The sequence below is a fragment of the Sinohyriopsis cumingii genome, chromosome 12 (genome assembly GCF_028554795.1).
Source record: "Sinohyriopsis cumingii isolate HCF-2022 chromosome 12, ASM2855479v2, whole genome shotgun sequence".
NCBI classification, from domain to species: domain Eukaryota; kingdom Metazoa; phylum Mollusca; class Bivalvia; order Unionida; family Unionidae; genus Sinohyriopsis; species Sinohyriopsis cumingii.
The window spans coordinates 106557166-106569693 of NC_142972.1; the positions used below are offsets into that span (position 1 = coordinate 106557166).

General features: G+C 35.1%; 1 protein-coding gene across 1 annotated transcript in view; it reads left to right on the forward strand.

Annotated features, from left to right (window-relative positions):
• The window catches only part of LOC149787197 (uncharacterized), a 109259-nt gene that overhangs the window by 37490 nt on the left and 59241 nt on the right, over positions 1–12528 (forward strand). The window lies entirely within an intron of this gene.

Below are 12528 nucleotides of genomic sequence, written 5' to 3' on the forward strand. Positions count from 1 at the left end.
CAGCATGGACAATAAAAATTCTGCGAGTTGCATATTTTTCTCATTCAGATTTGTTCTGCTATAAAGATGTGTATGTTTGAGTTTTAAGCAAAACAAAATGCTTTAAATCACCCTTACAGTACATTATACGTTTCATACGCTGACATACGTTTATTAAAACTCTTGATTAATAATATTTTAGGTCTCAGCACAATCGGATCGGATAAACCGGACATTGATGAGTATTGCTTGCAAACCCAAATTAAATGATAATCGAAATTTGGGTACAGCATCTGTTATCAAATTGGACTGAAATCTTGTGAAGGCCACACAAATATTTAAGTTTGAATGTAGAAATGAGGAAAACAAATAAAATCCTTATATATAACCAGACAATGATTGCAATTGTTTGTTTATAGATGCTATTCTCTAATGCCTGTCGGATAGGACTGCTTCGTGTCTTTTACAGCACCGAAGCCGAACAATGTTCATTGTCAATCGATACAAGAAATGTGTTAGCAACAACAAAAATGACTTCTTCATGTGCATGAGAAAACAACGATCAATGTGCGAAATTACCATTTTTAGCACATTCAATGTACAAGTAAAATTAACGATAATGTTTAAAACTTATTGTGTAATTTCAAAACTTTATTTATTGATATATTAATACAACCGTTTGTCGCATTGGTTTAAATTCGTTCAGAAAAGCTATTCAAATCGTTGATTTTTGTATCTGACAGTACATAATAGCATTATATTAGACATAAAGAAATTATAAAAGGAATTGCCAATTGTATCTTTACAATGAGTGCTCCTGAAATATTTTATATCTACTATACCGTTAACTGCCTGTATACTTGAAAGTACTAAAATAAATACTCCGGATAATCGCGGTGTATGTAAATCTGAAGATTTCGGCAGTATTTGGCTTAAAGGCAGAATAATTTTAAGTTTAACAGAGTCTCTATGGATAAAGGCTATATTAAGCTGTACCTCATCATGTTCGCTTCAATTTTAATTTTGTAGGAAGACATTGTAAAGCAGATTAAACAATTGATATTCATCAAAACAATATTGCCTTAATTATCTGCTGTTTTGCATTCGTGGGTTCCGGAACCAAAACATAGGTGGCATGATTGGATCATATGAAATAGTTTCACATGGAGCAGCAAGGGTTTAGAAAACGGAATTCCTGGCTTTCATAATATTGCGGGTGTGGTAGCAGATACCTGTCAACATCTTGCCGCGTATTCATTTAAAGAAGCCATTTTATTCGCATACATTCGCTCCCATATTTACAGACAAGTGGATCGTAAGACGAAGAAAAAATGATCTATTTAAACCTTAAGGCGATATAACCGTTTGTTTATTTCCATTTAATACCTGGATAATTTTATCAAAGGCTATAATTGTGCCCAATTTTGGCATCAGTGGTTGCATAGCTGTGTTACTTATCCATTATAAAACCAGCATATTAATTCACATTTGAGAGCCCTACCAGTTAATCGCGTTAACATAGGAACGAATTCACTAATCTAAATCTATGGGTAGATAACTCCCCAATTAAATGGTCATAAGATTGATAATATGACATAATTGAAATGCTAGCATTATACAACACTATCAAATGCGGTTGAGTCAGAATAATGAGGCGTTAACGGCGTTTTTGTTTTCATTTCTTTACATTTGTTATAACCATGCTTTACAAACAGATTGTTTCTTCTGTCCGTTAGTTATATTGACCCACTATTAGTTTCACACCTTCAAGTTACCGTTTTAGAACCTCTAATTGTTTTACAAGTGAATTAAAATAAACACTTGCCAATGGTGTAGTGCATTCATATATTCTTTACTTTGTTTCTCCACTGGATACCTAAGCGTTTGAGACGTGTGTATCACTAACTCTTTGGATACTGTAGCAGCGGCGTCAACGTCAACATATTGGAGAATACTTTATGTGAAACCTTCTTGCATGTTAGGTATGGAGACAAATCATAGCAAAGTATCACGCTTTTTCGGTCTTATTTATCTGTGTTTCACAGTCTTGCGCCATTAGAAAAACAACGTAAGCGACATTATTGCCCCCATAAATCCATATTTTCTGGACGTGAAGCTGTTCATGATATGTGAGCAATCAAATTAGATCCAGAATTCCATAACGCACTATTGTCATTTTTTCGTTTTGTGGCTTTATTTGTTTTCAAAATCTGAAATGCCTTCCCTGATCCCATGAAGCCCCAAAATATCAGTTAGCACAATAACATTCGCCTCTAATCATCACACCTGTGACACTTTCATTAAATATACATAAAGTAAGGAACAGCTAGAATACTTACAACACTGGTTGCAATCTTCCAATTGTTTTCTTTTAAATTAGCAATTTCAATAAAATACAAAATTATTTTACACATGCTAATAAAAAATGACAAATTGGGACGATCTTATTTCTTCCAAGTGAGATCTTACAAAAGTTATATTTCCTCATCTTATATTCTAATTATATATAAAATCCAAACAAAATAAGAAATACATATAACCCTCTCAATGAAGAATGGACATAAATATATTTTGTTAATATGGAAGGTTGTAGCATAAATATTTATTTTAATATGATTGGTTTCAAAAACAAATATATTCATGGCGGGGGGGGGGGGGCAGAGATTTGTTCCTATAAAATTATTAAACTAAGTTAGTATCTGTTTTTATAAATTTAGTTATGATATTTAAATGTTCTAATGGTGTAATTGGCAGTTGGTGGTGGGGGGGGAGAGTCGGGGGGCCACTTTCAGCTTGAGGAAAAGGAATTTGCTAGCCTGGCAAAACTTTCAGGGCTGGGTAAATTTTACTACTTTACCTGTACTTTGAAGTTTTTGTGCAAATGAATAATTTCGACAAATGGATCAAGGTTTCTTTTAAGAAAATTATACAGCACCTTTCGTGAACAGATCAGACAGGTAGCTTACAAGAGGGGCACAATCTTGATTGAGAGGGAGCCTCGTCATTGTGCTATCAGGTTTCTTTTTTCTTTAAGCTCTACATGAATCCTAAATAAATCTTGTGTGAAAAGTAAAATCTGAGAAACTTGCAATGCAGTGTTCCCTCATGGTATCTGAAGTTCTTCGATTAATGGCTACAAACACAATTCACACTGTAATACATATTTCTATAATTGCATGCCGCAGTGTTGTCTAGTGAGTTCAAGCTGTTATAAACACATAGATAAAAACAAAACTTGTATGCATGTAATGTTAATCTGCACTGACATGCTTAAACTTTGGGCAAAGAATATTGCCAGTTACAAAATCATGCAAAAAGAACCCAGAATTAATTTCATGGCCATAAACTGTAATGATCACAACTTTGCAAGGGATCTGACCCTCCTCCCCCCTGGCAACAATATGTTAAACCTGTTTAAGAGAAACTCAGTATCCTTTATTTTATTTCCAATTTAAAGAAAGGACCAATATGGCAATTTGCAACTAGTGCAATCTAGCTGCATTTTTTAAAATATAAAATCATAATTATAAAAAAGTAAACAGGTACTAGGTTCTATGCAAAGAAAAACGGACTACATTATACCAGTATGGTACATCTCTTTTACACCCCAAACCCCCAAACACAGCACTGACTGGTGTTATGACTCTATGGTCTTAAACTAAGTATCAGAATATAGCGAAAACGAACAGGTTTTTCAAAACATTCAACAGATAATTTATTTCCCTAGAACACAAAGTGAAAGTTTAACAGGAAATTACACTACTGTGAATTACATCCCAAAAAGTCCCAAAAATTCTAACTTAAGTCCAATGGGTATCAAGTATTTCAAATGAATTCCAGTAGCATTCCAAAAGAAATTCGATATTGAACGCACTGATGTGCCACATACGTCTGGAATAGTGTGGATGTGCTGACAGTCTCGATGTAACAAAACAATATAATCCAAAATATCCTTGAATAAATTCACAATAATTCCAAGATAGTAATTTAGTCATAAAATCAAAGAGCACTTTGTAATTGCCTTCAATAATTGAAATAAATAAATTAAATCTTCATAAAATATAATTGAAAGCAACTTACTCCACTAGACTGATGTTAAGATATGGAATGAATCATTCTAAAGTAAACAAAATATATATATATATAAAGCTATGACACAGTAACATAACCTGGATGAGGGTCAAAGGTTCATTTTCCCATTAAATTCACAATAATAATAATAATAATAATAATGAGGACTTTGTATAGCGCCTAATCTTTAGAAGCTCTAAGCGCTTTACAACATTAGACAACACCTATAAGATAAAAAAGAACATATATAATAATATGAGTACAAAAAGAAACACCATGAAATTAGAAAACATAAAAAAATCATGCTGAGAATTTTTAAGGTAGGAAACGCTATTAGGTCCTTAAGTTTGTTCTTGCAGTCGAAATAAGTGAATTTTGAGAGCACTCTTGAATGTGATCACTGTGTCGTTGTGTCTAAGTTCAGTGGACAATTCAATCCACGTTGCTAGGCCCTGGTATGCAAAAGAACGCTGTATACATGACTTTGTTTTCATAATGGGAATAATGAGTTTGCGATTGTCAGAAGAGGAGCGTAAGTATCTTGCTGGTGTTTACACATGGATGAGGTCGGATAGGTATGTTGGACTAGAGTCAGTCAGTGAAACGTAGCACAGAGAACAAATTTTGTGTTTGATTCTGGATCGAATGGATAGCCAGTGTAGGGTACAGAGCAGCGGGGAGGTGTACTCTGGTCGTGGTACTCTAAGTATGATCCGAGCAGCTGTGTTTTGAACTTTTTGAAGTTTCTGGAGCAGATATTGCGACGAACCAGACAGAATTGAGTTAAAATAGTCCAGTCTTGAAAGTACTAATGAAGACACAAGTGTTTTAGTGGCATCAACTGAAAGATATCTGCAAATGGAGCTGATGCGTCTCAGCTCAAGATATGCAGCTTTGCATATGTTCATGACATGTTGGTGCAATGTGAGGGTACTGTCCAGAGTAACACTTAGGTCTCGTACTGATTGTGTGAATTTAATGTTCGTGTTGCTGATATTTATTGTTTGAGGTAAAGGATGTGAATGAAAAAGTCTTTGTGTTATAATCAGAATGGTCTCAGTTTTATCATGATTCATCTGCAGCATGTTACATGTCATCCATGATTTCACATCAGAAATGCACCTCTCTACACCTTGGATGGTAGCATCAACTTCAGTTGGGTTCCTAGATTTGCATATTTGGGTGTCATCAGCGTACAATTGGTGAGACACTGGATGATGATCTATGACACTTGAGAGCGGATCAGTGTATAGAATGAAGAGAACAGGTCCAAGAACACACCCCTGTGGAAAACCACAACATAAATCAACTGGGCTGGAGTGTATTCCATTTGCAGACACAATTCGTATCCTATTGACCAAGTAGGATGTGAACCACACTAAAGTTGTATCATGAATGCCAAATACATGCTGGAGACGGTGAAGTAATATATCATGTTCCATTGTGTCAAATGCTGCAGACAAACCAAGGAGGGTGAGGACTAATCTTTCCGCTATCCAAAGCAGAGAGAATGTCATTAACTATTTTTAGAAGAGTAGTTTCAGTACTGTGTAAAGGGCGATATTCAGATTGTACATTGCTAAAAAGACTGTTTGAATGCAGATGAGATACAATCTGGGATAGAACAACCTTTCCTAAGATTTTTTTATATGAATGTGAGATCAGAAACTGGACGGTAGTTCTTTAAATCGTTATGGTGGATTGTTGGTTTCTTCAGCACAGGCTTTGAAATGGCAGTTTTGAAAAATGATGGAAATTCCCCTGATGATAGAGAGGTATGAATAACATCAGTTAGCGAAGGCAATACTGGATCTAAGCACTCAAGCAGCAGTGATGTTGGAATTGGATCAAGTTCACACGACTTTGGTGCACTCTTCGTCAGGATTGTACGTACGAAATCCATAGAGACAGGTTCAAATGCTGCTAATGGTTGCCGCTCAAATTCTGTATCCCAACTGTATGGTGACGACGAGTCATTTGAAATTGTGGTGTCAAGCTTGTCTTAATGGTTTTTACTTTGTCATGGGAGAAATTTGTAAAGCATGTCCAGAAGGTCGACTGGAGAGAAGGCAGTTGGAAATGGTGTAGTTTTGTTATTGACATTAGCTTGTTAGTAATCTCGAAGAGCACTTTGCAACTTTAACTTTCCATGATGTTAGTAGTGTAGAGGGCTGATTTCGCTGCATGGACAATATTTGTGACATTCTTCTTAGCGGCTTCATAGATTTGCTTATGAATAGTGAGTCTGGTGGAAAGCCAAAGCCTTTCAGCTTTACGGTGGTCTCTTTAGCAGTGCGAAGATGGTCCCTAATACTGTTATACCATGGAGAACACTTTTTAATTGATACTCTGCACTTGGTAGTAGGGGCATGTTTGTCGAGCAATGAATGCAGGCAGTTATCGAGTTGTTCTGCTGTAGGAGGTAAGCAAGTTGTTAGGTTTGCTTGTATGTCATACATTAGTTTACATGGTTGCTTCCAGAACATTCTTCATTTAAAAAGGAAACAGACCCTTAACTCAACATCTGTAAACATGTTTATCTCTAAGTGAAAATTATCTTAATATATAAACTAAAATCGCAAACAAGACTTAGTAATGTAATATGTTGTTTACAACAGGAAAAGTACAACAAACTTTTCTGGCCAAATTTGAAAACTGTCAGTAGTTACTGCATCACCCAAAATCTGCCAAGCCATTTTATTTGCAGTAAGAAGCCTCATATTCCTGCACCAGACATCACACTAGGCCTTTATTCAAACATCCTGAGTAGGCAAGATATTTTGCATGCCTTGGTTTCAATTCCATATGATCCTGATATTATGCAAAGTATGTTTCATATGGCAATGTGACAGATGTCCCATACTATATTTTGTAAAAGTTTTCATGGAAACATTTCTAAATATGGCTGAAATTATACGACACTTTACTTTTTTCATTAGAAATGCAAAACCATTCTTAACTCCTTAAAAGTCAATATCTTTCTTCTGACAAAAAATAAAGCATGGTGGGTAGGAATAATCCACTTGATCATGTTCTGAGATATATGGTTTAAGTTTTGTTTTGCTGTCACCACATGAGTACCATAAATGGTACACCAAACATCCATTCCCAAAATTATGAGCATGATTCAGTGCATTCCCCAAGAATCAGTAGCAGCCCTTGTACCTCCATTATGGTGGGTGGCACCTCAAAAGTCATTACCTTCTATACTATCAAATACCTCATCTTTCTCAACTCAGATGCAATCAAATGACAATTTTGGTCATGGAAATAAATGAAGTTTTCCTTTTTTACACAGTCAACCCAATTTTCTTCATGGAGTAAGTGTGCCCATTTGATTCCAATATCAAAATAGTTCTTTGTTTATAGCATGAAACGCAAGCTAACTACAAATGTTGAGTAGAGTATGGGATGCAGATCTCAAGTTCAAATGTGTCAAGACGGGTAATATATATTCTTTAAGTCAATGTGACCTTGGATTTTGTGCTCAAAGCAATAAAATCTATAGAAGTATTCCTTTGCTAAAATGTGAGTCATCCACAAAATTTGGTCAAATTAGGTTATAGAGTACTTAAAGTAATTTGTTGAAACTGTATTTTGCCCCCAGATCAATAGGTGTATTTAGTCTCAAATGCATGACATCCACAATCTCTGGTTTATAGTAGGTAACAAAGAACAGAAGATATTGTCAGTAAACTATATTTCCCTAAATGGTCAGTGACCCTGACTTAAAAATCAATGTAACAGTATGAATTTTGGAAAATGATTATTGTGCCATAACTAAGTGGAATCTTGTTGCAGTCAATGTGACATGTAACAATTAACTTCATTGAATGGGCTTGGCCCGTAATAAATAACTCCCTATGAAAGATGGAATGCTCTGCTGCATGGGATAGGGCATGATTGATTTTTAATTAGGACCTGCTGGAATAATGGTTAGAGATATAGAAGAGGCGACATTAACGTGGGGTTATGTGGCGGGAACGCAACGTAGAGACAAACCAGAGACAATTCTTTGTCATTTGGATCATGTGGCGTGATTTGGAATTTTAATGTAGCTTTCACATTTTTGCAGTCATATCGCTACAATTCTGCAGCATGGAAGTTTATAGTGATGTCTAGAACTAGGGTATCATGCCGCAGACATGTAGCATGATGTCCCACCCAGTCACATTATTGTAGGCTGACCAGTCCTAGCACTAACCTCTTAATGATAAGCGCCTAGCAATACAGCTGTTAGAAACATTTGTATAAGTCTTTGGTATGACTCTGCTGGGGTTGAATCCCTCAAACTCTTGCATCTGAGGCAGACACTCTAACCACTAGGCCACTGGAGCAGTCTAGCGCCATTTGGAAGCATGTGTCGAAAATTAGTTTTTATCTGAAGAGTTATTAATAAAGGCGGACCAGCGAGAGTTATTCTAAGTTAAATGAGGAGTGTGCTTCCATGACAAAATTCGATTTTTTAAATCTTCTTCCCCAAATGTTTTGGCAGTCCAAGTTTCTCTGAGGAAGTGGATGCCCCACTCCAAGAAAAAGAGCAAGTATATTTTCTCATTAAAACATTGTCCATGGGATGGGTGTCTGGAAGTGAGGGACACGAAGACATTCAGTATAGAAAAGACAGCGTGTCTTGGAAAGCATAAGGGGAAAAGAGCTCTATATGTAAACCAGTGGGGAAAGTGAACTGACAACCAGGTTATGGCAGAAGACCAAAATGAGGCTGGAGAGAGAGAGAAAAGAGGAAAAGGAATACAGCAACTCTGACCTCTCACAAACACTGAATTTGGAAGGAGATACAAAGAGGTTATGCCGGCATGCTGAGCAATGAGTTTTATTGTTCACTCGACTCTATGATCAAATTTCTTTTATCTGTATAACAGAATGGATAACTGCATTTCTTATAAATTTTGAAATTCTATTTTAAGAGAAAGTGTATCATTCAAATGTCTTGTTCAATTTCATATTGTTTATGCAATTGATTAAATTGTTACTTTTTAAATACGAGGTGGGGGGCTTGTATTGTTCTATTTTATATCTCTACTCAGATCTCTGTTATTCCATCCATTAATTTCATATTTGACATATGGAATGTGTTGTAGTTGTTATAGGGTTTAACGTGGCAGCCAGTATAAATGGTGCAGGAAGAACCTGGGAAACCCCCAGAAAGAACCACCAACCCACGAGAAGCTACCAGCAAGCTTTCTCACATACCCACACTGGCCATGCCTGAGACTCAAACCCACACAGACAGAGGTGAGATGGCAGTGATCCATAATAATGATCGCTTTAGACCACTCTGTCACTTTAGGCCCCACGGAATTTGTAACATAATTAATAAGGCAATTTTTTTACAGTCAGCCAGTTTGATACAAATTGGATTGTTACATCATTTACTTCTTGTTTCCAACATTTCAACTAGCTACCATTTTTTTTCATATGAACCACTTTTGACATGTCAAATCCTATTGATGTTTGAATTTCAATAAATGTCAAAACTCATTAGCGTTTGAATTTAAATGTTGAAACTGTCCAAGTTATATTCATTCCAAACGTCAGACATAATGTAGTTTTAAGTTCAGCTATGGAAATTATAAAATTAAAATTGTAAAAACAGCTCACTGGTTGAGGTTTTCGTGCTCACATTTGTGATTCTAACGAATGAAAGGATGATGCCAATTAATGCAGCAATATACTGATTAAAAACTACCAACACTTAATTATCATGTAAAAAATTCCAATTGCAACTAGTTTTTCACTGGAAAAATATTTCAATATAAATTAAGGAATAATCACTCACTCTTTATTTGTATTTTTCAAAACAGGTCATTTGGAAGATCCAAATTGTACCTTTTCGTACTTGGATATACAAAAGAAAAATTCACAGTGCAGCACGCATTTCAGTTATGTTTTTTGATCTAAGTATTTTTTTTTTGCTGGGAGTGTACTATGCAAAACTAAGAGCAACTCCTGAGTAACGTCTAATTTTCATGCACAAAATTCATTGTCATAATGCAGAAAATAACAAAAACAACAATCTCCCAACTATAACAACAAATACTAATTTTACGACAATAAAAATAACAAGAGTCCCTAGAATGGATTAATGCTTTTCTGAGTCAGAAGAATTTCCAGGAATTTAATACAATACCATTTTTTTTGGTAAAGACTACGTAGACTGTTATGTATACTATATTAATTTTTTCAGTCATTATACACTGTTATGGATCATTTTGTCAAGCACATGTTAAATAGTAATTTGGTCCGTTATTGTGGGCTTTTACTTTAAGATAATGTAATTTTGTTTGTAAACATGTTAACTTGGATGTGAATACAGGACATTGGTATTCCCATCAGAAAAATACGATACACTAGCCCTTTTCTTAACCGCTTGCTAATATGTATGTAAACAGACCTGACCTTTTTTCTTCTTTTATTTTGCAAATTTGATGGAAATTCTACTAAGATGACAGACTATTTCCCAAAAATGGTTTATTGCAACATAGGTCAAGAAGGAATGTATATACATCATACATGTTATTTTGTTAAATCAGAATTACTATTCCTATCTTAAAATTTGTAGTGGAATTGGTCTTTTAAGTGTTCAATTATTATCTGAGGAGATTTATTTATTTCAATTACCAGTATTCATTGGAATTACAAAGTTTTCATTGACTTTAGGATAAAATCACTCTTTATGGATTATTGTGAATTTATTCAAGGACATATTCTAGGTGACATCAATTTGAAACAGCAACACCATTTGCAAATTCAAGACCATTCACATATCAGAACATGCAAGATTAGAATTCATTTGAAACACCACTGGAATTCATTTAAAACATTACACTTTTGGAAATGTGATAGAATTTATAGGACTATTTGGGATTTCATTCACAATACTGTAAAGTTTCTTTTATTAAAAGGAAATAAATTATCTGTTGAATTTTACATAACTTGATAATTTTTTTTTATCTTTTCTTTTACTTAGTTGAAGACCATAGAGTTGTAACAAGACAACATTAAAAGTCTTTTAGTGAATGACAATATAACCATCCTTGCTTGGGAGGGTAGTGACAGCAACATTTTCAAGACAGCCAATGTAACATCAATATTGGATTTACCAATGGCAACATTTGTACTTTAAAACAGCTAGGTATCGTAAGAAATATGTTGGTGAAAACCCTATGTTGATATAGGCATACATTTAGGAGGAGCAGAGATAAAAACACTTTCAACATGGCCAGCATGGTGGTCATACTGTGAGTCAGTCTGCACTGTTTCATTCAGGACTAACTAAACATCAGAAGAACACCTGACGAATACCCATCTCAAAATGACTTTCCATTGAAGAGTAGAGCAAGAATTTCCAAATGACCATTTGGGTCATCAGTTTAGCATCATTGTCATTTATGACCAACTAGACATCACAACAAGTCTTTCAGTTAAAACACCATGCTGATATGACCATTACATTGGTCACTGTGGTGGCCTGAGTGGCACCATTTTCATTCGAGACCTCATGTTTTTAGTAAAATCCACATGTCAATAAGAAATCCATTTAGCACAAGAAGTGATGACAAAGTTCTCAAAATGGCCACTATGATAGCCATATTGGATTTGTGAACAGCATCATTGTCACAACACTATTTGCTATGGATTAGTAATGATAAAAAGCTTTTAAGATCGATCAATGCTGTGACAGCTATAATGGAACTCAGATCAGCACCCGTTTCATTTAAGATCAACTAGACATCATGAGAAGTCTTTTAGTTAAAACATTATATCACCATCCATTGAGAAGTAATGACATTATTTTCAACTAGACGATACCTGTATGTTAAGACTTCTGGTGAAAACTCTGTTTTCATATTGGATGTCTGAGGAGCAGCGTCTTCATTTAGGACCAACTAGACCATGAGATGAACGCGTGTATTAGAAAAGGTTCACTGCCATCCTCAATGTAGTTTAGGAGATTTGATAACAAATTAGCAGTAACAGACAAATGGATGGATAACAAATGATGCATGATAGACAATCATATAACCTCTTCTGTTCTACGACAAGTAAAGCTAATAACAAGTTTTAATAGTGCCTAAAGTAGTGTAAACCATGCCAAGCCACCCCCTATCACACATATGTAACTAAGCAGATCTAAACAAACGTTTAGCAGTATAGCAAAATTTACCACGTGATTCATTCACTAATGAAAACTGTATTTTCTGATCTTTCTTCAGGTAGTTTCCACTATCTGATTTGGAATCACCAATGTTTGACCATCAATGATAGATCTAGATGGGGCTAGCTGGGAAATATAATGCGTATTCTGAAGTGCAGTGTTCATTTTTCAGAATGATCATTCATTATTTGTTTAATTTGAAAATATGTGTCACACATTACGAGTTGATAATGGAAATCACTTAAATATATAATACACGATACCAGTGGACTCCATCATGGCAGGCCAATCATGTGACT